The sequence below is a fragment of the Xenopus laevis genome, chromosome 3L (genome assembly GCF_017654675.1).
Source record: "Xenopus laevis strain J_2021 chromosome 3L, Xenopus_laevis_v10.1, whole genome shotgun sequence".
Taxonomy (NCBI): domain Eukaryota; kingdom Metazoa; phylum Chordata; class Amphibia; order Anura; family Pipidae; genus Xenopus; species Xenopus laevis.
This window is the reverse complement of record NC_054375.1, coordinates 72,087,186-72,111,613: the sequence shown is the minus strand read 5'-3', so window position 1 is coordinate 72,111,613 and position 24,428 is coordinate 72,087,186. Positions and strand designations below refer to the sequence as shown.

At 36.5% G+C, this 24,428-nt stretch overlaps 1 protein-coding gene across 16 annotated transcripts in view; it reads left to right on the top strand.

The window, feature by feature from the left end:
- Window positions 1-24,428, top strand: part of nrcam.L (neuronal cell adhesion molecule L homeolog) — a 130,523-nt gene that overhangs the window by 41,261 nt on the left and 64,834 nt on the right. For 15 of the 16 annotated variants that reach the window (XM_041585052.1, XM_041585049.1, XM_041585047.1 and 12 more), the window contains 1 exon segment: window positions 16,894-16,950. The gene's annotated coding sequence lies outside the window, so the exon portion shown is untranslated. 16 annotated transcript variants of the gene reach the window in all.

Below are 24,428 nucleotides of genomic sequence, written 5' to 3'. Positions count from 1 at the left end.
GAAACGGAGATGTCAGATGTGTCAGTCTTGACGCAGGGATTTTGGATACCTCAATCTTGATGCAATAATGACAGGCCATGCTTTTTTACTTGTGAAACAGTAAAATACAAAGTGTATTTGCCTCATTGCCAAGTTAAATCAGGTGTGATTCACCCTCCATCAAATCTCTTCTTAGCATCAGTACTACATATTGCATTCTCATATTTTCTCTAAGAGCTCATTTTGTAATCAGGGCCGCCATTAGAAAATTTTTGGGGCCCCCTGGGCCCCGCCCACACTGACGACCAAGCTCCACCCCATATCCCGCCCACTCCACATCGCAGTTAAAAGACCACACAGACATCAGCGCTAAAAAAGTAACCCCCCCACACAAGTTGTAAAAAGCTATTGATGGTCAGGGCCCCCTTATAAAAAATTGGGGCCCCAAAAAAAAAAAAAATTTTTTTTTAAAAAAACATTGGTGGCAACTTATAAGTTAAAAAAAACTTGGGGACCCAACAAAAAAAAATGTAAAAAAAACTAAAAAAAAAAAAACAAACATTGGTGGCAGGGGCCCCCCTTATAAGTTAAAAACAAATTGGGATCCCAAAAAAATGTAAAAAAACATTTTTTTTGAAAAAAAACATTTTTTTTGAAAAAAAACATTTTTTTTGAAAAAAAACATTTTTTTTGAAAAAAAACATTTTTTTTTGAAAAAAAACATTTTTTTTGAAAAAAAAAACATTTTTTTTGAAAAAAAACATTTTTTTTGAAAAAAAACATTTTTTTTGAAAAAAAACATTTTTTTTGAAAAAAAAATGGTGGCAGGGGCCCCCTTATAAGTTAAAAACAAATTGGGGCCCCAAAAAAAAATTGGAAAAAATTTTTTTTTCGGGCGCTCGTAAGGGGGGCCCGGATCTTCAAAAAATACAGCGCTGCCGGGCCCCCCTTCATGCCCGGGCCCGGTACGCTTGTCTCCCCTGTCCCCCCCTGATGGCGGCCCTGCTTGTAATTGTTGATACACTGTATAATTTCACTGTTGGTTTTACACTGTGTTTTTAGCCAGAGAAGGAATTTTTTCTTATGTGATGATTTGTAATAAATATTTTTTGGTTGAATGTACAAGTTCTAAAGGAGGCTTTTGTTGTTATAGCTTTTGCTATGATGAATGAAATGATCTTGCATAATAAGTGAAAGCTTTTTCCACTTGATGTACTGGTAACCCTGCCATTTAGAATATGTGGTGTTTATACAAATGGCCTGCAGGTATCAGTGTGCACATGAGTTATACTGTGTATACATAGTACTTTCTATACTGCTTAAGAGTGATAGAGTTGGAAGTTACTGTTGTGTAATGTTTGCATGAACCTGCTAATAAAGCACTGTTATACTCATCCTCGGCTACCAAAACATAACAAATACTGTACAGGCTAATAATAATAATGTAATAATGTGTCTAATAATCATCTCCTCATCTGTAATTAACCGGTACAGGCAGCTGTATTAAATGGACTATAGAGAGTTATGGCCAGGGCCTGACAAGACAGACAGCTTCTCATTACTACAGTAATATAAATGACAAAAAAATGAGGTGAGACATTTGTAATTTACCTGGACTTTGTAATGTACACCTGGATTATAAGTGACATATTCTTGGCTGTTCCTCAGGAAATACATTTAAACGATTTATAATGCACTCCAGGAAATGGCAGGCAGTAAGGAAATTGTGTTAACCTAATTCTGGTTAATTTCATTTCCTCAAAAGACTGTAGTGTTCATGCAGGCTGTTGCATACAAAATGCAATTAATTACATATAGATATCCTGAAATAAAACCACAACATGTAAAAATAGTTGTCACCTGTCTGTGCTTACTACAAGGCCATGGCTGCTATGTTTATGAAGTGGTTATAATACAGTATTTGCAGGTTATTTAGTCATCATTGTTGCCCAATTCCTCTGGTTAGTGAAATGTTACTTTTACACACAGATCAGTGTTAGTGATGGGCGAATTTGCGCCGTTTCGACGAAAAACGGCGAAAAATTCGTGAAACGGCGCTGGCGTCTCATTTTTGACGCCGGCGCCCGTTTTTTGATGCTGGCGTCCGTTTTTTTTTCTACGCCGGCAAAACATTTTTTTGACGCCGGTGAATTTTTTCTGGCGAATTTTCCCTGGCGTTTCGTGAATTTATTCGCTGGCGTTTCGAAAAATTCACCAAAATGCATTGAAGTCTATGGGCAACAATATTTATTTGACACGCCATAAATTGTGAGACAAATTTTATAATGATAATGATCCACATTGGATTGGGAATGGTTATAACCTTCTACATTAGCAGTGGTTTAAGAGTAGATACCACTAAGAAAAAGATGTCAGATTCACAGAATCACTACCCCTCCCAATAAGGGAGAGCTTATTCATAATAATTGATGATTTCAACCTCTGATATTATAAACCAAATATTAATTTCCAATTTTAGCCCCCATTATTATTCAGCCCCAGTAGAACACACATACTACCACTTGATTTATTTCTTGGTGTTTCATGATAGTCTCCCTGTTGCTAAATGCTCCATTATAAAAGAATTGAAATCCTCTTAAATTTGAGCCTTTAGCTAGTGAGGAGCTAACGTGCGGCATTTCACTTTGCGTAGAAGTTTGTGAAAATGTACATTTTTGCTGAAAGGCATTGCAAAGATGAAATGCAAAGACATTTTTTACCTCTGCGACAGCATATACATTGTCCTGCTTTGTTAGAGAAGCTAATTTCCAATATGCCACACGTTCTTTGTAGAGTTTCTTCTCAACATTGTGCCTGAACATCATATTAGATCAACAGGGGGAGGACCGGGAAGGGTTCCTAACCCATTGGTTGATGCGAAATTGGAGGATAATCATGACATCCGTGTTTATTTTTTGCAGTTTTAGAAAAACCACAAATTTTGCCACAGAGCTGTACCAGGAGGAAATGTTTGTTCATAACTACTTTTAGCTTAATGTATACAAAGAAAGTACCAATGTTTCCTAATAATACTAATTTCAAAGACTAAACAATAATATATAAAAGAACTTTCTTAAATGTAACCCCAACTATCACCATCATGTTAAATGTTTAGATAAAATAAAAACAAGTAAATCCTGTGTCAAACACCTTAATTCATATCATAGAAGCTAACCTTCTTGTCAGATGAATTCCTTTTGAAGATTTTATTTTTAAGGTGGCGAAGTGTCGAAGTCGAAGTTTTTTAAAGAGACCGTACTTCGATTGGTCGAATATTCAAAGTTTTTCCAATTCGAATCAAAGTCGAATTTGGCCTATTCGATGGTTGAAGTACCCAAAAATTACTTCGAAATTCGACGTTTTTGAATTCGAAAATTCACTTTGAATTCACTTCAACCCTTAGTAAATGTGCCCCATAGCTTTTAATAAGGGTCATGTACAACTACAAGTACAGTTGTGTATTAAACCCCATTCATTAAAGGTACTTACATCAAAATAAGCTCTTTGCATTTCCATATAGTTTGGCTTGGCATTGCTCAGTCGTTTATACTTCCCCTTCCAAATTGAGTCCTGCTGCGTCTATTGATGCAGGGGAACCCTGAAGCTACTGCCTCCTCCTGACCAGGCGGTTGTTCCAGGTTTCCCTTTGTGCCCAGTGTCAATAGGCACACTTGCATCAAAAGAATTAAGCACAGATTTCTCTTGCACACCAAACATTGGAAATTATACCAGGCAGAGCTCAATTGCATCAGGTGCAATGCTCACTTGTGCTGGAATTCTGGAAATATACACTGCATTGTGGGAAAAAACAAATACACATCTTGATGAAAGCACAGTATTTATTTTACAATACTTTTTACACCATTTACACCAGTAAATAATTGTACACAGCATGAAAAATATGCCCCATAGTGTACTGTATGTCCAGCACCGAAGGTTGTTATATGTACATTTCTTCTCAACGTGAAGACAACAGAGCTAATGGAAATCAATCATGGAAAAGATGTGAAAATAACGCATCCCTTTTATGTCACTGATCAATAATAATAATGCAAATTGTAAAGTCATTATTTTGTAAGCACATTTATGCTTAAGCAAAACATACTTTTACGCAGCCATTTTACTTTTATTTCTTCAATGATGTCTGCCCCAAGAATGTGACGTATACAGTAAATAGTGCTTGATCATGCCATTGCATTAAGCTAATTAGCTTTCCTAGGTTGTGCACTTACCCTCTTTCAGATGCAGGCCTTTCTTCTATATAATGGGTTGCATGTGGGTGGTATTATCACAAAGATAAAGCACTAATGAGTTTATATGGGTCTGTAGGATATCAAAGCTTAGCACCACCCAGGGTACTAAAAAGGTCATTTTCTGATGGCCATACTTAAAGGCAAACATGACAGGTATATGGTATATGGTGAGCCTAATTAACAGACCCTGGTGCAAACAGATGCATTTAATATTTAGTGCTAAGATAAGGCAATGAATCAATGAACAAAGATTATAGTAAGGAAAACAGGGGAAAGGGTAGGAGGGATAAAAACTAGAAATGCAGGTGAATCCATGGTATTGTCATCATTTTGAGAAAAATAGAGTAACATTAACCCTGCAACATAAGATACAGCCATTAACAAGCCCCGTAAATGTATCAGCATTCTTGAGTGCTAAGCTTGCTAAACTATGGACTATAAATATAGTAGGAGGCCAGAGTTTAATTGACATAGGTCAGTGGAATCAATGGTCATTCTAAAGCCTTAACTGGAATTATATTTTCCCTTTTGCAGGAAAATAATATGAAATTATTAGTAAAAGATCATATTAGAGCAGCAAATATAAAATATGTTTCATGAAAAGCCCAGATATGTTTGTCTGTGCCTGTGGCCATGCAGTGTATACAGTATATGCGCATCAGGTGACCAGTAAATTGGACAAACTTGCTCCAATCCTCCAAACTCTTAATGGTTGCTGTCCCTGTTCATTAGGAGTTGGCCATTGTAGTGGGAGTAAGAAGACCACCATTCCACATCTAGCTAAAAAGTAAGGACTGAGTTACACTTGCTGATTAGATCCTCAGAGCTCCTCCTCTTCTCATAATGATTAGACAGCAAAATGGTACAACCTTATTCTGTTTACTATCTTCAACATAATGTCTTGCACTTTTTTAGCCCTCAAGTGACACTAAACGTTTATGATTTTGGTTTTATTTCACCTTTCAATTAGGGATGCACCGAATCCAGGATTCAGTTCAGAATTCAGCCAGGATTCTGACTTTTTCAGCAGGATTCGGATTCGGCCGAATCCTCCTGCCCAGCCAAACCGAATCCGAATCCTAATTTGCATATGCAAATTAGGGGTGGAGAGGGAAATCACTTGACTTTTTGTCACAAAACAAGGAATTAAAAAATGTTTTCCCATTCCCACCCCTAATTTGCATATGCAAATTGGGATTCGGATTCGGTATTCGGCCAAATCCTTCGCAAAGGATTTGGGGGTTCGGCTGAATCCAAAATAGTGGATTCGGTGCATTCCTACTTTCAATGTATGTAATGAATGTATGTTTTTTTCTTTTGCTTTTTCCCATTCATTTGCTCATCTTGCAGTCTTGCCCAGGATGTCAATGTCTCATACCTGCTGGCATTCAACCTTCCTTATCTGCATTAGCCCTTATCTTGTTTATCCATGCTAATAACAGTAGCAAGGATAGTTGCAGCAGGAATACCCTTCTTAAATGGTGTAATAATCCTTAAAGATAATATTTTGTATAGGTATAAGAATAGGTATTCTTCAGTTCTGAACATAATTCATCAGGAGAATTCATGGTAGTGCAGACGTTAACTTAATTGTATATATATATATATATATATAAATATATATATATATATATATATTTATACATATATATATATATAATTATATACAGGGAATACTAGTGCTGGAATAGTTGTTTATCTCAGAAAGTAGTTGTCACTGAAAATCTTTGTCCTATCATATGTAAATTAACCATAAACCAAATATAAAGCCATGCACCTTGGATTGCTTAGTCATTTCCCCTGTAGCCTCTTGTAACAATATTATAAAACAAGAAATTGTCTGTGGCAGTTGGTATGTAACTTTGTGATCATCCAGCGTGAACTGGCCATACACAAAGATATGAAAGGTCATTTACAATGTGAGAGCAAGTTTGCAAAGCAAATTGATGCAGTCCTCCATGTTTTTGCCTTTTGCTTCCTGCCTGCCCTGCAAGTTAAATTAATTGCCTCAGGCCTCTGTACTCCAAAACAGAGCACAAAGTACTGCATTCATGAGGGGTGGGAGGAGGTCGCAGGTAGGCATCCTCCTGTACCCTTACCCAAGCCCTAACTTGCACATGATGCAGATGCTGGCCTGGACAACAATCACCCTGTGTCCCAGTAAAATTATGTAGGGTGCAGGCCCACACACACAGATTTATTGATATAGTCTTTGTTTGTATTTGGCACTAGGTATCTGAACAGGCCACGATTAGACATTGGAGGTATAGTTGCCCTTTCATTTGTTCCATATTCTGCATGTTTTGTATAGCAGTGGTAAGTTAGTTCAGTCATATGATTGGTGTATTATTTGTATGATATATGAGAAATTCAGTGAGGAAATAGCATGATCAATAGTATTTTCTTACCTAGTTGGTTTTAACAGTTTACATATATTATTTTTTCTTACCTAGTTGGTTTTAATTTCAGCAGTCTAGTTGCTAGGGTCTAGGGATGTAGCGAACTGCTGATTTGGTGTTTCGAGAACGCCGTTCGCGAACACCGGCAAAAAATGCGAACGTTCGCGAACAGTTCGCGAACTTCGAACACCCGCTAAAATCGTTCGAATCGAACGATTTTCATTCGAATCGAACGATCGAAGCATTCGATCAAATGCTTTTCATTCGATCGAATGCTTACAATCGTTCGAACGAATGGAAATCGTTCGATTTTTAGCGGTCGAAGGAATTCGAATGGTCGAATGGTCGAACGATTTGTATTCGAATCGAACGCGAACTCAAAATGCGAACGTCGCGCGACGTTCGCGAACATTCGGCGGACGCGAACGGTCGAAGTTCGCGCGAACAAGTTCGCCGGCGAACAGTTCGCTACATCCCTACTAGGGTCCACGATACCCAAACAACCATGCATTGATTTAAACGAGACTGGAATATGACATTGGAGTTATAGTTGCCCTTTCATTTGTTCCATATTCTGCATGTTTTGTATAGCAGTGGTAAGTTAGTTCAGTCATATGATTGGTGTATTATTTGTATGGTATATGAGAAATTCAGTGAGGAAATAGCATGATCAATAGTATTTTCTTACCTAGTTGGTTTTAACAGTTTACATATTTTATTTTGCCTGCTTTATGTATGGTCATTCTTCAAATGGGTCAGGGTTTGTCTGCTTGCTTAGAGTTAATTTTTTCTGCTTTCTGATTTGAAATGTTATGATGCCCACTTAAGTGTTAAGACAACTATTTTGAAAATGTTGCTTTGACAGTCCCAGGACTGGATATCCTGAGAAAAGCAATGTGTTACTCTTCATTTCCATATAATTGAATCTGATAAACTACAAATTAGCAGTTCCTGTTATGTTGTACAGTTGTCAGTTTTAATGGGCATAGTCCATAGTCTGTTACTGGCTCAGTATAATTAATAGTCTACTTCATTTATTCTACAGATCAAAACTTAGTGAAAATATGTTTTTTTCTTCTTCAGTTTGTGGCAAATAAAAATACAAAGGTTTGATGGTGAGCAGGTCTTTCTAAACCTATATCAGCTATTTTTCTGTTTTGGTACAGATAATTATTTTTCCTAATAGTTTAAGATTCCACACATGGTATTATGTTTATGGAGTGTGGGGGACCTGGGAAAATGGGCACATGTGCTCCAGTGCAGTTTACTTATGCAGTTTACCCAGAGTTAAAGAGGTTGTTCACCTTTGAGTTCACTTTTAGAAAGATATAGAGTGGAGAGTGTTATTCTGAGACAATTTGCAATTGGTTTTCATTGTTTTTATTATTTCTTTTTTTTTGAGTTAATTAGATTTTTATTTGGCATCTCTTCAGTTTGCAATTTCAGCAGTCTAGTTGCTAGGGTCCACGATACCCAAACAACCATGCATTGATTTAAACGAGACTGGAATATGATTAGGAGAGGGCCTGAATAGAAAGATGAAAGATAATAAAATGTGTCAATAAAAAAATGTGTAGCCTTACAGAGCACTTACTTTTAGAAAACTGGAAAGAGTCAGAAGAAGGCGGCAAAAGGTAAACTATAAAAAATAAATAATAGAAGACCAATTTAAAAGTTGCTTAGAATTGATCATTCTGTGATGTGCTAAAAGTTAACTTAAAGGTGGAACACTCATTTAAGGTGTTTAAGGCGGCGACACATGCCAAGACTTGGTCTGCCAGTTTTGCAGATCATATCAGACCATATTGTCTAACCATCTGGTGGATTGAGCGTTATCTGTCCTGACTGAAACTTTCTGTTGGTCAACCAAAAGCAATTCAAGAGGAGTTACTGCTTTTCTTAACTTCCTGTTGTTCTTTAGGCAGTCAAAAAAAACAAGAGAAAATTGGCTAAATATATTTATATACACACCACAAGTTGACAAAACTCCAAGAAATGTTACAACAAACTGAAATGTTCAATATAATAAACCTTTTTTTTAAAAATTTGTTGTAACATTCCTTGGAGTGCTGTCAACCTGTGATATATTTGCTTTTGATAAGGACTGCCACCCAGGCTTTTTTGGACTTATGGTTGTGCAGTCCACCAACTGCTGCAGGGGGCAGAACAGGAAGGCCTTAATTAATGAACAATTTCAATATTAGCAATTTCAGTCATGGTAGAATAAGTAAATTTACCAATATTTTGGTGCCCTAAATTAAATTTGCTGTGGGGCCAGGTAGCAGCTAGTTACACCACTGCGGAGAAATTCCCTCTCCCTAGACACTCTCGTAACTACCCCAGTACGTGCGGCCGGGCAGTGAGGGCGCGAGTGGGAGCGTAGGTAGAAGGAGATCCGGGTAGGCGGTCCTGTGCATGCCTGACCCCTCTGAAGAGTTTATTATTTGGGAGGACCCAGAGCACTGTCTGGCCACTTGTACAATATCTTTTTTGGTCCAGAGGTCTGCCTGTCAAATAGAAAAGTCTCTGTATGTTCACCCCGTGCCAGTACGTACTGCTTCCAGTGACTGGTATTTTAATTTGCTATTATCCATACATTATGCATGTTCCTATGGTAGGGGAATTAGATGTAAAGCTCCATTGAGGAACATAAATTAATCTTCAAAAGTGTACTGTGGAGTATAGATTGCATACCTCCCAACATTTTAGAAGTAAAAAGAGGGACAAAAAATGTTTTCGCATGTAGAACAGCGAAAATTGTTGACCACACCCCTTTCTGTGGCCACACCCCCTAATTACCATGTTCATTTTACAAAATCTGTCAGGTTATGAAAGTTTGAAAATATTTCTCCTTATCTAAACTGTTTTTTTGTGTCTCAAAATTGTTACAAAGTATCTTATTTGCACCTGTTAGCAGTTCTGTGCTCTCTGCTAAAAGCCAATTAACTTTTTCTGGCTGTTCAGTGCATAGAATATAGGGACTTTCCAGTACAAATGAGGGACTGCAGGTTGAGCTGTCAAAAGAGGGACTGTCCCTCCGAAAAAGGGACAGTTGGGAGTTATGTTGCAAAAAAAAAAAAAATATTTTTGCATCCAAAAAATAGCATAGGAAAACATTTTAATTCTTGCCAGTAATTGCTGATACTTTTATAGACTGTGCATCATCTATTTGCAGTGCAGTATTGGAAGCTGACTTGTGCGTGCATAGTGTTCATCTGTATGAATGCTGAAGCAAGGAAAGGGAATGTCAGCACACATCTGTCAGTTGCAGCCTGGGCATATCTTGTTAGTCTCTAGTGCTACGAGAATAAAAATGGTTTGCATAGCTGAGACAACCAGGTCACTGTGCACAGTTTTTTGCTTAGGGGGGAGTTCTTCAACAAATAAAAGAGTATACCCACTGTATATGGCATTTTTTTTTTTTCGTATTCCAAAAAGAAAACTCTTCAAAATGTTGACTAAAATCTTTAAAAACATAATAAAAACAAATTGCATCTTGCTGTACAATAAGCTGTTTTGTTACTAGAGAGGCCGGGAAAGCATTGCTGACTATTGTATTGCCATGAAACCGGTGATGATCAGGCTGAAAAGCCTGGGAGGTCCACATGCATCTTGATTGGCTGCTAAAACCCTTCTTTTTGTGTATGTTCTCGCACACACTCGGGCAACAGCAGGAATCAGCAGCAGTCTTGTCAGCAGGATTACAAGAGACTGGTTTCATCAGATTTCCAGCTTTTTACACAGACTGGAAAACAGTGACCACCACTTACATGGTAATTACCTGCTTGTTTATAATTAACCCCAGTAATATTTGTAATGCATGAGTCTAGCTGATTTGTGTGATAGCATGTTCTCTTTTTTGTAGTTTCAGTTGTATTTTAGGCTGCAATTGTTTGTATGCTAAAAATATTTCAGCACTAACCACAAGTGCCAGTAGTGTCTGCGGCAGATCTGTGGACAGACTTTTTCTGAACAGGTTTGTTTAGTTTTATGTGCCATATACATTTGCTAAATTCATGATATGTATCATGTCAGATTGGTTTCTTAAATCAATGTTACAGTTTCTGAGCACTAATTGAGTTTGTGGTTAAGAATAATAGAGAACAATGTGCCTAGAGAAAAGGAAAGTTCTTGGGTGCATTTTTGTGATTGATGGTGCAGCAGTTTGCTTACTTTCCCCGGTGTTTACACATACTTGCACAAGTGCTTGCTTCTCTCTATAGACATTTACTTTCACACTTAATTCCTCCCTCTCTGCAATTCTCTGCTCATTTACAAAGTGCTTGAAAATGTTCCTTTATCACACGAACAATGGGACTTTAGCTATGAAAGCTCTAGTAGCAAAATGTAAAGAGGACTGCCCTGTCTAATATAATCTTTCATGCCATGTCAACACCAGGAAGAAAAGACTTCTATTCACATTGACCCAGTGCCTTTGTATTTCTTCTTAGTTTGGATAGTGCTGCTGCAGGGTGAAACTGCAATGGCCTTATATGTGTTATACTGTATAAAGGTCTGTATGTGCTTACCAAAACATCTTACTGATAATATGTGTATTTTACCATTGCCAAGAAAGCTGTGATTAGAAATTAAAATCATCACCTTTAATGACTTGTTCCGTAAAGAGATGGTTTAACTTGCTTGTCTTCCAATATTGTTTATTCTATTTGTCATACTTAACAACTGAACATTGTATTGCTGTATACACATACTGTCATTTGTAGAGACATGTTTTTATAAAGTATTAAAGAGTCTTTGATCTGCATTTTTTTTCTTAATACTTTCACCCATGATAGTTATAAAGTAAGCTGGCAAGCCTCTTATTTCTAATAATGAATATTAATCACAATACAGTATTTATGTTTGTATAAGGTTTCTGTAGAAATAAAATGGTATTCTTCATGATTGTATATATCTACCTGTATTCTGTCTAAATGCTTTGTATATTTCTTATGGAAGAGTTACTTAATTTGGTTATGGCAAATGGCGATTCGTTGCTGATGTACCTGTGCATAATAGTTAAAGGATTGGGACATTTGTTTCTGTTATTCTTGAAATGCACATTTTTACAAATGCAAAAAGTAGCAACAGAACAGATTTAGGTAAAATAGGTCGTTCCAACTTTTATGGCAATGGCACACGGTGCAATTTAGGCATTTTGTCAACATGTTTTTGTTTTTTAGAGACATAATGCTTCAAATTGGTGACCCTCATTAGACAAATGCTCAAAGTAGCTCTTTTATGTGACTATCATAGAAGTCAATGGAGAATAATGTCAGCTTTGCCTGTCTGGACTGCTAAAAAATGTGACTGACAAACACTCAAAATTGCCCCATGTGTCATTGTCATGCCAGTACAATTTGCTGTGCTATTGCATTCTAGTAAGCTCATGAGAGGTGTGTGCTGCCTCTAGCAGTCTCCAAAACAATGCATGCTGATGGGAAAACTATCCAAGAGGGACAGCTGCCAGTTTGACAGTTGACAGAAAGTCTACTCATTATTGAAAAAAAAAGTCTCATTTAAAGCACATACCTGCAAATTAAAGTTCTGGAACATGGTTCAACTCAAAGTTGTTAAAAACAAATATACAGCTATAATAAGGACAATGTTTTTTGCTGGACATGAATACTGGCCATAATAACCCTATATAATGTGCTTATCCCTGTTGCTCTATTGAAAGATGTGTTGGGGTTTATGAAAGCTGCAACTGTGGCAGTGGCATTATAATTGCTATATTGGAAGACCAAATAGACCCAAACAACCTTGAATAAGCAGTTACTAATAGGCTACATTAGTTAATTATAAAAGCCAGATGCAATAAGTACCTGGTAAACATGACATTTACCAGTATATTCATCTTTACAATAAGGGCTGCCATTACATATATGCAGAAGATGCTCATTGCTTGTAGTAGTATTTTATCTAAATTTAGAATATCTGTTGTACCTTCTCTTTGCTTTTGTATCACCTCAGAGAGCCATACAGTAGGTATAATATCTGATAAAGGCATGCCACTTCATATGCCTGCATCTCAGGCACTAAATTAAAGTGTAAGCTCCTTATGACAGCGACTCCTTTATAACTCGGTGCTAGGCTTTGTGTATAAGAAACAATATAACTATACATGACCCAGACACAGCAATACTCAGATACATTTATCAATAAACTATTATCATTAAGCCAATCCTCTTGGCTTTTGGGAAAGTTCTAATTTATACAATTTTAATGACATCTTATTAATGCTGCAAAAGTCTTTGATGCTATGCCCTATAGAATAAAACATTTTTTTAAATTAATGGGGATAGAGAAACTCTCAGTTTATGGAAAGATATCTAGTTGAAGGATAGCATGCTGGGAGTACTTATTAATAAAAGATAACTTGCAAGGGAACTATTCCGAGAATTGCCGCTGTCTTCTTTAACATTTGTATTGATCTATTAATGAGATTTTAAGTTGCGTCTATCATGTAAAACTTGCATGGAATATTATGTAAAACTTGCATGATCCAGGGTAGTCAATCAAGAGCATTTGCATTTTGCTGCCATCAGTGTATGTATGTCCCTTGTTTAGAAAGGTGTAAGAAAACTGGTTAGATTACAAACTACAAAACTCTAAAACTGTTATGTAGTACTTGGAATACTCTAGGCTCTCATACATATTCTAGGTACTTATTCAATCCATTAAGGCCAATCAAAATGTAGTAACAATGTCAATGTTCTTAATTGGCAAACGGCAGTTAGCATACTGCATGAGTCTGTTCATTCGTCCCTGGCTGCCAATATGGAAATGTCAGCTGTGAGTGCAGACTGGCTGTTGGTCAGCAGGTGGCACCCTGAAAAAAACACACACGCAGGAGAAGATGGAGTTGATAGAAGGAGCTGGCACCTTGGTAAAGGGCCTGGGATTGATTGGATGGCTAGGTGTTGCCTCTACTATATCATGTGCCTTGATACACTTGTAGCAGCCAATAACTGAGTTATTTAATTAGGCATGTGTTTTAGCTTAGGAAAGCTGATTGATTCTGTAATTTCCCTTACAAATATATTAATTTAAACTGACATGTATGTTTAAGTGCTTGGATTGTTCCTTTTTTTCTTCTTAGTTCAAACCCTGCTCCTTGTCACTCAGAATTATTCTTCTGTATGTAAAACGCTGTTTATTCATTGAAGATTGTTTTAATCATACAGAATGCTCGGGACCTGGGGTTTTAGTGCCATGATTTGGATCTCTATACCTTAAGTTTACCAAAAGATTATGTAAACATTAATTAAAGCCAATAGTATTATGTTGCCTTCAATAGGAATCCATTATATCTTAGTTGGGATCAAGTACATTGTACTGTCTTCTTATTAGAGAAAAAAAGGAAATAATATTTAAAAATTTGAATTTTTTTCTGCAAATGGAGTTTATGGCCTTCCTGTATTTCGGAGCTTTCTGGATAATGGGTTTCCGAATAACAGATCCTATACCTGTACTAAAAATGGCACCATATTTGTACTTCCCTTTAGAATACTCGTTCGCAAATGAATTCTTATTTTCGTAAAGGCTTAAATCAAATATAACTGACAAGGAACACTGCAGTAACTTTTATCTTTAGTCAGTATAACTTCCTTTTTCTATGACCTGCACCCTACTGGCCTGTAAATCCATTTCTGATACAGTATAGCACTGCTCCGTGTGTTTAACCCTATTTATCATATTTTCACAGCTCTGTTCTAGAACGCTCTAAAAAATATGACTGATATACTGCTCTTGCCCAGGATTCCCATGATAATTGAGGAAAAAACATAATAAGTAATGAGAGATTGTGGGTATTGCTGGTAGTTGTACTGTACTTGCTGTACCTCTCCTGACCTTAGTAGAATAACATTAGTTGAGAGAACCCTAATGCTCTATGCTCAATCAATTTATGAGTTTTAAAAATAATCCTACAGAATTCCTTTAAAAGTCCTATTTTAAGCATGCTGAGCCTTTGAAAATCTCTCTGCCAAACAGTATCTCCTTAACATTCCCTCATTGTGTAGATGAGAGACACATCACCTCCTATTGTGTTCTTTTCACATACTTAGCCACTTCACTACATCAACATCTCTCCAAGCTTTGATATTGTCTTTAAAAGACAAACTTCTATAAGATACCCCAGCTGCAACTTTTATTATTGATATTTCCATATATAGAGGCTGTGGGAACCAATTATTTCTGGGATATAGTTGAGTAATACCAATACATGTTTGTTGTAGACATATATAAAAAATAACAGCAAATAGCCCGAAATACAGTATATCGTTGTAAAAATCCTGTTAGGCTATTACATGGGATTTTCCTCAGCATCCTCCTTTCAATTTTTATTTTCCCATGAGACTAACTTTGCCTCTGGACATTACTACAAGCTTCTTATTTTAAATCCTTAATGGAGTAAGCTCTGTGACTTAGTCGTGTATGAAAGCAAATTGCATTGAATGTCTGGATAAAGCTTTTTTTTATAGTCATGCATTTTCCTTTAGAATTTTGACTTGAAGTTTGGAGCAGAGCACTTTGTTTTTTTAGAGGTTTATTTTTGTATCTAGAAAATGTACAGGTGCATTGCAGTAAAGTAAGTGTGTTGAACACTTATAAATCACAAATGAAGTTCCCTTGTGGTGGGAGCACAAAGATACTAGCAAATGATACAGTTAATTATATGCACACTTTACAATGGTGTGCATGAGTTGCTTTTATGACTCTGTATTCAGGGTCGGACGGGGCCGGCCTGACAACATGTAAAAACCCAGTGGGCCCCACAGGCCCAGACCCATCTGCTGCCTGCACTGGCCCACAGTGCCCCCTGACTTCTCCCTCCCATGCCCAATTTAGAGAACAGCTATGAACAGGGGACGGGGGGGTGGAAGGGGGTTGCGGTTCGGGTAAGGGGGCCCAAAGGGCAGGTGGGGGCCCCTCTGTTGGAAACCCCGGTGGGCCTTGGACCCTCCAGTCCGACCCTGTCTGTATTTGTAAAGCTTTCTTTTTGTTCTTATATTGTATAGGCTTTACAATCTCAGAACTAATCCATTACAAATTGGAGTATTTAGAAAGCTGTATACAGTGGCCTACCTATTATGGGCCAAACTCCCAGAGAGATAAAACTTCGAAGTTTTCCTTTGGCTCATTCCATCCCAACCCAATGCCAGATGCCTGTGCATGCACCGGTGTAATTGCTTGCTGCAGCTGGGGGCAAAAATCTCTATCGTGTGGTAGTTATACCACTGGCTGTATATTTTCTTTAATGTCAGATGCCTAAATTGAAATCATTATTTTACATGACTCCCGGTCTGGATTAACACTGGATTTAAGTCAGTGGGAGAAATTCACATGCAGAAAAGAATTTCTAGCAAAAAAATGGGGTGTAATATGTTATTTAAAGTGATCTGCACAAATATGCTTGAACTGTTGTATTGGCTATTGTACTAGAAGAGGAATGATGTGCCAACTTCATAGGGTTAAAGGGGTTGTTCACCTTCAAACAACTAGTTGTTATCAGATAGATCACCAGAAATAACGACTTTTTCCAATGACTTTCTATTTTCTATGTGTCACGGTTTTTCTAATATTGAAGTATAAAGTGTCATTTCTCTCCTTCTGAAGCAGCTCTGGGAGGGGGGGTCGCCGATCCTGTAAACTGTTCTAAATGGATACATTTAGTTGATACATTTCTTATCTTTGTCCCTGCTGAGCAGAATCTCTGGGTTTCATTACAGGCAGCTGTTAGAATTGATACAATTGTTGCTAATACTCCAGAGATGCTGCTGAGAAATGTATCAACTAAATGTTGCAAAATTGTAACAGTTCAGAATCTGCACCTGGATTACTGAGCTGCCAGACTCAACACCAGAGACACGAACATTCAACTTTAAACTTAGATTTTGGAAAAAACGTATAAAATAAATAATGGAAAGTAATTGGAAAAAGTCATTATTTCTAGGGAACAATCTAAAAACAACTAAATTGAAAAAAGTGTTTGGAAGGTGAACAACCCCTTTAAGCATAATTCTGTTTGATGGGTATTCATTCATGAAAATGTGACATGAAATTCTGTTGGCTGAAGAGGTCCCTGCCAGAGCTATAATTGTCAAGGCTGCATGCTGGTCTTTAGCCCTGTTTAATTAGATCGGGGAATGAATCTTGCAGGATATCTGTTGTTACTATGTCAGAAACAATGTTTTTAAATGTACTGTTAAAATGTACCTTTTTTGTAACAGGCCTTGTTATTTTATTGCTTTGTTTAGGATTCCAAAAGACACAAAACGTAAAGGAACCCAAGCGAAAATTCTGAATACTGGCAGGTATGTTGTTTGTCAGTTTTCCTAACTGTGTGTAATGGTTAAACAAATCTTCCAAGCACAAGATACACTTATCATGTTGGATTAGCGGCGCGGTACATCATATTAGAAACATGAGAGGATGTATTTTCAAGCATAAAAAATGTAAACAGTAAGGAGCAGGATTGTGAATTTCCTATTGTCACATTAACTACATGTCAAACCAATGAGATGGATCAAACTGGAGAAAGCCATTCAAAACCAAAGAGCAGTGGGTCAGAGTCCCACAGCTCTTCCTCACTGTTCATGTGAATGCTTTGTGGTGCACTGGCAGCTTTGAAAAAAAAACAGCATGGTAGTGTCTGAGAAGATAATACAGCCGGAGCTTCTGGATTTATGGGTCATATAAAAATATATATTATCTATCATGCTATGAAAATCATAATGTTGTGTCTTTGTAGGCATTTCTGACACCTGGAATGTTATATTTCTATATTATTCGCATTCTCTCTGGGTGAACATTGTGCAGGGTTAACTATATATTTTTTTTATAACAGGGTTATATGGAAATGTATTCTGTAGAACAAATCTGCAATTGTTTTTTGTAGTTAGAATAATGAAAGCAAATGTCTGGTTGCTGTTCTACATGGTTTCATGGCGATATTCAGTGCTGCCTTTTATTTCTGGGGTCCTGAGTTTAGTTTGGACCAGGGTTCCCTGCTGTTATTTCATATGTTGCTATCTTGCATTTACAGGTTTAAGGAACGATAAAGCCATGGTTTTAGTGAAGTAAGAATGAATAAACGAAGTAACTAGTTCTTGATATATTAAGACTGAGACATCTTTAAGTGATCGTGTCTGCCTCATAGTTGAGATTACAAAGTCTGCCTGCAAGCTACAGTGACTTTGTTCTTTACTCTTCTCCAGAGAAAAGAGACACAGGCCTGCTATCTGTCCATAGCAATCTCAGAGCCACTGGAAGGCTTCAGCAGGGAGGGGAACATTCTGAGCCTTGGAACACAGTGCTTCTCACTGTAAAACCACCCTTTAAAACAGAAGATGTCTATTATTGCTCATTGGCGTGGGATGAAGCTATTTCTTGATGTCAGTTATTTGAATTTTCTGTTCGTTATACTATTCAACATTTAAAATAAGAAATGTCTATTCTATCTGCAAGCAGATACACTTCTGAGATACAGAGATTATGCCTACAGATTGCATTTCTTACTCTAGCAATAGCTGTCTGGAAATACAATAATTTCTTCTTCTGATGTATATGACCAAATGAAAAGAGTTTTGATTGTTTGATTCTGTACATGCCTGAACAGTAATATCCTTTGATGCTTCATTTTTACAGTGGCTCCAATCCATTCCTTTGGAGGCAATGTGAGGCTGTATTGTTATTGTTTTCAATATTGGGATGCACCAAGCAAACTATTTTGGGATCCTAAATTCTTTATAAAAGATTCGGCTGAATATCAAACCAAATCAGAACCCTTAAGTCATGTGATTTCAAGGGTTTGGATTCAGTTTGGCCAGGCACTTGTATTTGTCCAAATCCTGCTGAAAAAGCCATAATCCTGGCAAAATCGCGAACAGAATCCTAGATTTGTTGCATATATATATATATATATATATATATATATATATATATATATATAATTATTGAAAAGACCCGCACTCCATTTTGTGAAAAATTCAAATTTATTTTATTGTGTACATAAATCCGATGTTTCGGCCCCAACATTGGGGCCTTTTTCAAGGATCCGTGAAAAAGGCCCCAATTGGGGGCCGAAACGTCGGATTTATGTACACAATAAAAGAAATTAGAATTTTTCACAAAATGGAGTGCGGGTCTTTTTAATAATCCTGTATACAATACTTTGGACCCTGCACCTGAATTCAGCTGAAAGTTTCCGGATTTGAGTGCGGTAATATATATTACACTGAGACCCGAGTTGACTGGATTCACTCCTATTTTTTTTAGGAGACCAATGTATATGTTGGAAAAATTCACGTTTTTATTTTATTGCTGTGAATTCTGTTAACAAATAAGAAAATAATAAGTAACATAGCAGGTGGAGTTACTTAATGCCCATATCCATTAAGTTCAACCTTTTTGTCTTAGTGAAATTTGCCTAACTACTAAATAAAATAGGGGTAATGCTGTATGGAGTGAATGCATCTAATGCTAATGAATGATAATATAACTTAATTTGTTGAGAAATATTTTGTTTTTACTGAACATTTAACTTGTCAGCAGACTTTGAAGGTATGTATTGCCAAAGGCTTAAACCACCCATTGTACTTAGTCATTTCATTTAGATCTCTCGTTAAATGGCCCCACCCACCTATTGACATAATTTTTAACATAAAAACAAAACACTTCCACATGAGCTGAACCTTAAATAGCCGTTTTGATTAAACAAAATAGAACAAAGGGAATATCAAAGCAAAACATTAGTTACAAGTTATGACTTGATAAAAAGATGTTTTATCGAAGATGAAATAGATGGCGCTGGAGACCCACCTCCCAGTGTACTTGCATGTACATGCCTCCCATGCTAAATACCTGTTGTACAATATATACATACTTAACATAATTATTTTAAATTATTTCCCTCTAGTCTTCTCCCATAGTTCCTCCATTTTATATAAATATTTACTAGTTTTAGTATGTTTCTCTAATACATTGGACCAAATTCTTCCCATCTGTGTTTATTATAATTGTCATCCTACCCTCCAAGATCATAGCAGCCTCTCTTGGTAGTAAGCTGCACTATAGGGTCATGGGTTGGGAGTGGTCATCATATTGCATATATGGGGATGGAATGGCATTTCAATATATGTTAGATCTCAAACAATCTGAGCTCTTAACAGAAGGAAGTGTAATGTACCAATATAGTGTAAAGTGCAATGTCTAAATAATGTTCAGCTTTTTTTTATTTTTTCATTTGAGTAAAAATGCAAATTAAGTCCCTGCAGGAAATGGCCAAATTCTTTACTTATTATTGAGCTTTGCTTGGTAGACCCACTCTAAAAGGCAATCCAATACTAAACAAATTAGTGGTTAGTGAACTTGCTGCATTATATTCAGGTACACAGATGTTCAGTTGAGAAATAAACTTCGTAAGACAGAAATAACATTTATAAGACAACCGTAGAGGTTACCATGGTAGACAAAATCCTTGGTATTAAGTTATTATGGGGATAACAAAGTACAGATCTCAAAGGAAGTGTAAATATACTTATCAAAAGCTTAAAAAGGGAAGGGTTATTTAAAAGAGAATAAGATAGCCAGCAGATGCCAGTCAATACATGACATGCATTGTTGTGTGTTATATTGTGTTATATTGTGTGCTATCAAGCATTATATGTTGTGTTTGCGATATACAGGTATGGGACCTGTTATCCAGAATGCTCGGGACCTGGGGTCTTTCCGTAATTTGCATCTCCAAATAATTTTTTAATCATTTGTAGATAATGGATCCTATACCTGTACTCTGAACAGTCATTTATTTTGACATTTTAGGTGGCATATTTGTCCAGTATTTATTTTTATATTTTATTTCAGATGTAAATCTGAATTATGTAAAAGTCATGCTTTTGCTGGGGAGGTCTTTTTATTTTAAATACCATTGTAAGCAATTACTAACAGTATATAGGCAGGATAAATAAATAACAGCCAATGGCTCACATTTTTTTTAACACAGCTAAACGGTCTTGTGTTGATAACAATAGCTAGTTATTTCTGCATGACAGAGCAGGTAGTTGCTGATTATGCTGCAAGCCCCTTAGTTAATCAGTGTACTTACTGGAATTCCAATGAGTGATGCTACTGGTACAGGCACACCATTGTAATGTAGATGTTTAAAGGCAACCATTTAAAGAGACCCGAGGTGGGAAATGACCATTTCCCATATTAAGTTCTCATAGTTGTCTTTTCACAGAGAATGCTGTGCTTTTGATTCTGTGCCCTGCCCACTCAATGCTTTCATGACAAGTGCAGATAGCTAAGCGGGAATGATTAAGCCGCCTCATTGTATTGTTGCCTAACTTCAACTGTTTCTCATTGTGCCAGCTATTCAGATCTTAGATACAGACACTATAAAATTGAGTACAAATGTTTTGTATAATTATTAATAAATTTTAAGTTTTAAGAAAACTCTGTATACCAGGTTATATACCACAATTCAGAAGTTTCAGAATATGATACAGATTTAAATTGCAAAATATATACTGGTCAACTACTGTTTTTTGGGTTCATGCATGTGTTGCATACTCATAAATTGTACATCAAAACATGATACCAAAGAATTTATTTCTATCGCAAACCTAATGACGGGTATATCATTGTATCCCACTACATGGTCTTTTTGATAAAAGAATAAGACCAATCCTTGTGTGCTGGAAAAACCAGTGAGGAATCAGGTAATGTTTCCCCAGAAAGCCTTATGAGGGGATGAGCACAAGGATCTAGAAGGGAAGGCATTAAAGACTATCTGGTAGAAGGCTCAGTCTCCTAGAGCATTACAACTGATGCTTATTCTTCCAAAAGTCACTGAAATTTTAGGTTAGTTTGTGCCCAATACGAAAAGGGTCTTTAAGGTGTCAGTGTTGGGCAACATTGACATTTCTCTTGTAGAAACTGCTCAAAGACTTGCATTGTCAGGCGCCTTTACGTGTATAGGGCAACTGATATGGTCAATCGAACACCAGTAGCTTATGACAAATTCAGATTTTTTTCCCTTGGTAATCACCAGATCTCGACACACTGATAATGCTCATACTCAGAAGATAAGGTTTATTGGTAAGGTGCTCCAAAGTACAGATTAGCAATACAGCAATCACACAGGTCCAAACAAAGAAATCTCCCCTTCCTTATAACATATATTTTTATACCTTGATCAAAGCATTATTAGCATTTTTGATTACGTATCACATTCTAAATCATTATCATATGTTAGTTACATACGTATTGTATTTAGTTACTCACATACATATTTTATGGTTATCATTTATTGGTTGTTGATACACATCATCAAATGTCCAGACACTTGTTGTCCAGTTAAGCAACTTCTCTTTTCTAATATATGATTAAATGTCTTATCTATTAAAATATACCCAGGTAAACTTCAAATGCCTTTGCAAGCAGTTTCCATTTTTTTTTCTGTTATTGTAACAGCAAGCATTACACTTAACCCATTATTAGTACAGTACAGGCTGCTTGACCTGACATTTGAGGCCTACTAAATTACTTTTGATCTTCACACTTGTAACCTGGGTACTGTACATCAAAGGTCTCAGCACCCTTTGTATGAAGACGTATGTCGATATATGTGTGTGACAGCAAAACCCTTGTTCTGCCAAGTAGATCAGACAAATTGAAGATGAACATATTATAATTGAAATTCTTTACTTTAGCCTTTCATTAATCAGTTTACTATTATAATTTCTGTCTTTGACATCTTTGTGTCATTTGAATTTGGGGGTCTGACAAATGTCTGTGTCCAGAGATACCAAGAGCACCCCAAAATTCAGTGAACCAGAGATATTTAATAATGTATTTCCATGTTTTGTTTTTGAATGACTCACATAAACATTCAATAGTTTAGACAGGTTACAATTACATTTGTTATGCTATAGCCATCAATAAACCAACCAACACACAAAAGCTGATGGTAATGGGTAGATCTGGTTTAACAGGTTTTCCAAACTCACACCATTGATTGTGTTAAAAAAAAAAAAAGGATTTTGGAGAAATGCAGAATTCTTGAAAAGATTAGTCCATTTCTGCTTATATCCAATGGTCACTCTAAGCTAAGGTGTTGTTGGCATCTTTCTTTTGAACATAACAGACTGTAGAACAAAAGGTAATAATTATAGATCCAGTAGTGCCGTTGTAATACTGTGTCTGTGTTGCAAAATTAGATATTAGTTATTATGACTAGAATATGATTATTTATCTGTAATATATTGAATAAAACATAATGGCAATATTATGTCAATTTGTCATATTTTGACAATAACATAGCAAGAAATTCTCCCCTAACTTAACATCCTAAATACTTTTGTAATATGCACCCCAAAAAAATGAAACCATGTTCTTATCAGTCTTCATGAGTTCTTTTGTTCTTAAAGAGATACTGACATTGGAAATTAAACTCTTTTTTTACATCTATTATAATATTGCCTTTAAAAACTACTTATAACTTTGCCAAAAAAAGATCGGACAGTCAGGTTGGCAAAACAGTCAGGTTTAGAAACTTCAACTAACAATAACTTACAAAAACAAACCTCTGAGCAAAAAATGATCAGCGTGACCTATAGGTAACATTTAGGGGCAGATTTACTAAGGGTCGAATATCGAGGGTTAATTAACCCTCGATATTCGACCAGGAACTAAAATCGTTCGACTTCGAATATCGAAGTCGAACGATTTAGCGCAAATCCTGCGATCGAACGATCGAAGGTATTATTCGTTCGATCGAACGATTAAATCCTTCGAATCGAACGATTCGAAGGATTTTAATCTAACGATCGAAGGAATATCCTTCGATCAAAAAAACGCAGGCAAGCCTATGGGGACCTTCCCCATAGGCTAACATTGAGTTCGGTAGCTTTTAGCTGCCGAACTAGGGGGTCGAAGTTTTTCTTAAAGAGACAGTACTTCGATTATCGAATGGTCGAATAGTCGAACGATTTTTAGTTCGAATCGTTCGATTCGAAGTCGAAGTAGTAGTCGAAGGTCGAAGTAGCCCATTCGATGGTCGAAGTAGCCAAAAAAACACTTCGAAATTCGAAGTTTTTTTAATTCGAATCCTTCACTCGAGCTTTGTAAATGTGCCCCCAAATGTACATTCATATTTTAGAAAGGAAGTTTTTTAGTATCAGTATCACTTTAAGTGAGGGGTCAGAGGGCAGATGGCTTGGGCAGTTGTCAAGCCGACACACTACTTATGTGGTTTTGTTTGTTTGTATATTTGTCTCCCTTCTGTGCATATTTCCTGTTTATTAGTTTAGTAGAAGAGGTAAAGGTAGGAAATGCTGCAGTAATACTGGAAGACTTTATTATTGTTTCGCTGTTTCTAAATTGTACTTAATGTATTTTATATCAGCAATTTATTTTTGCCAGGTTGGAAGTTTTCTGAAACAAACTGTTTATTGGAATATATAACTGTGACCAAATGAGAATCATAATATAAACTTGGTCTTAAAATTGTAGTGTTTTGATTTTAATAAATCCCACAACATGTATTTTGGGACAGCATTTATATCACATGCACATGTTCTTTCATGTTCTCTTCAGCATTAAAATATTGCTAAATATTATATTCCTAGACATCAGTATAATGTGAAGTGCACATGCAAATTGCAAAGGGCTTTTCAAATGACTAACAGTGGGTGATTTGATCACATATAATAAATGGTTGTCCAGAAAGAATGAGTAGGTTGGTCATAGCAACCATATCTTTGAAGTTGAAGAACCTTTTATCAGCTTT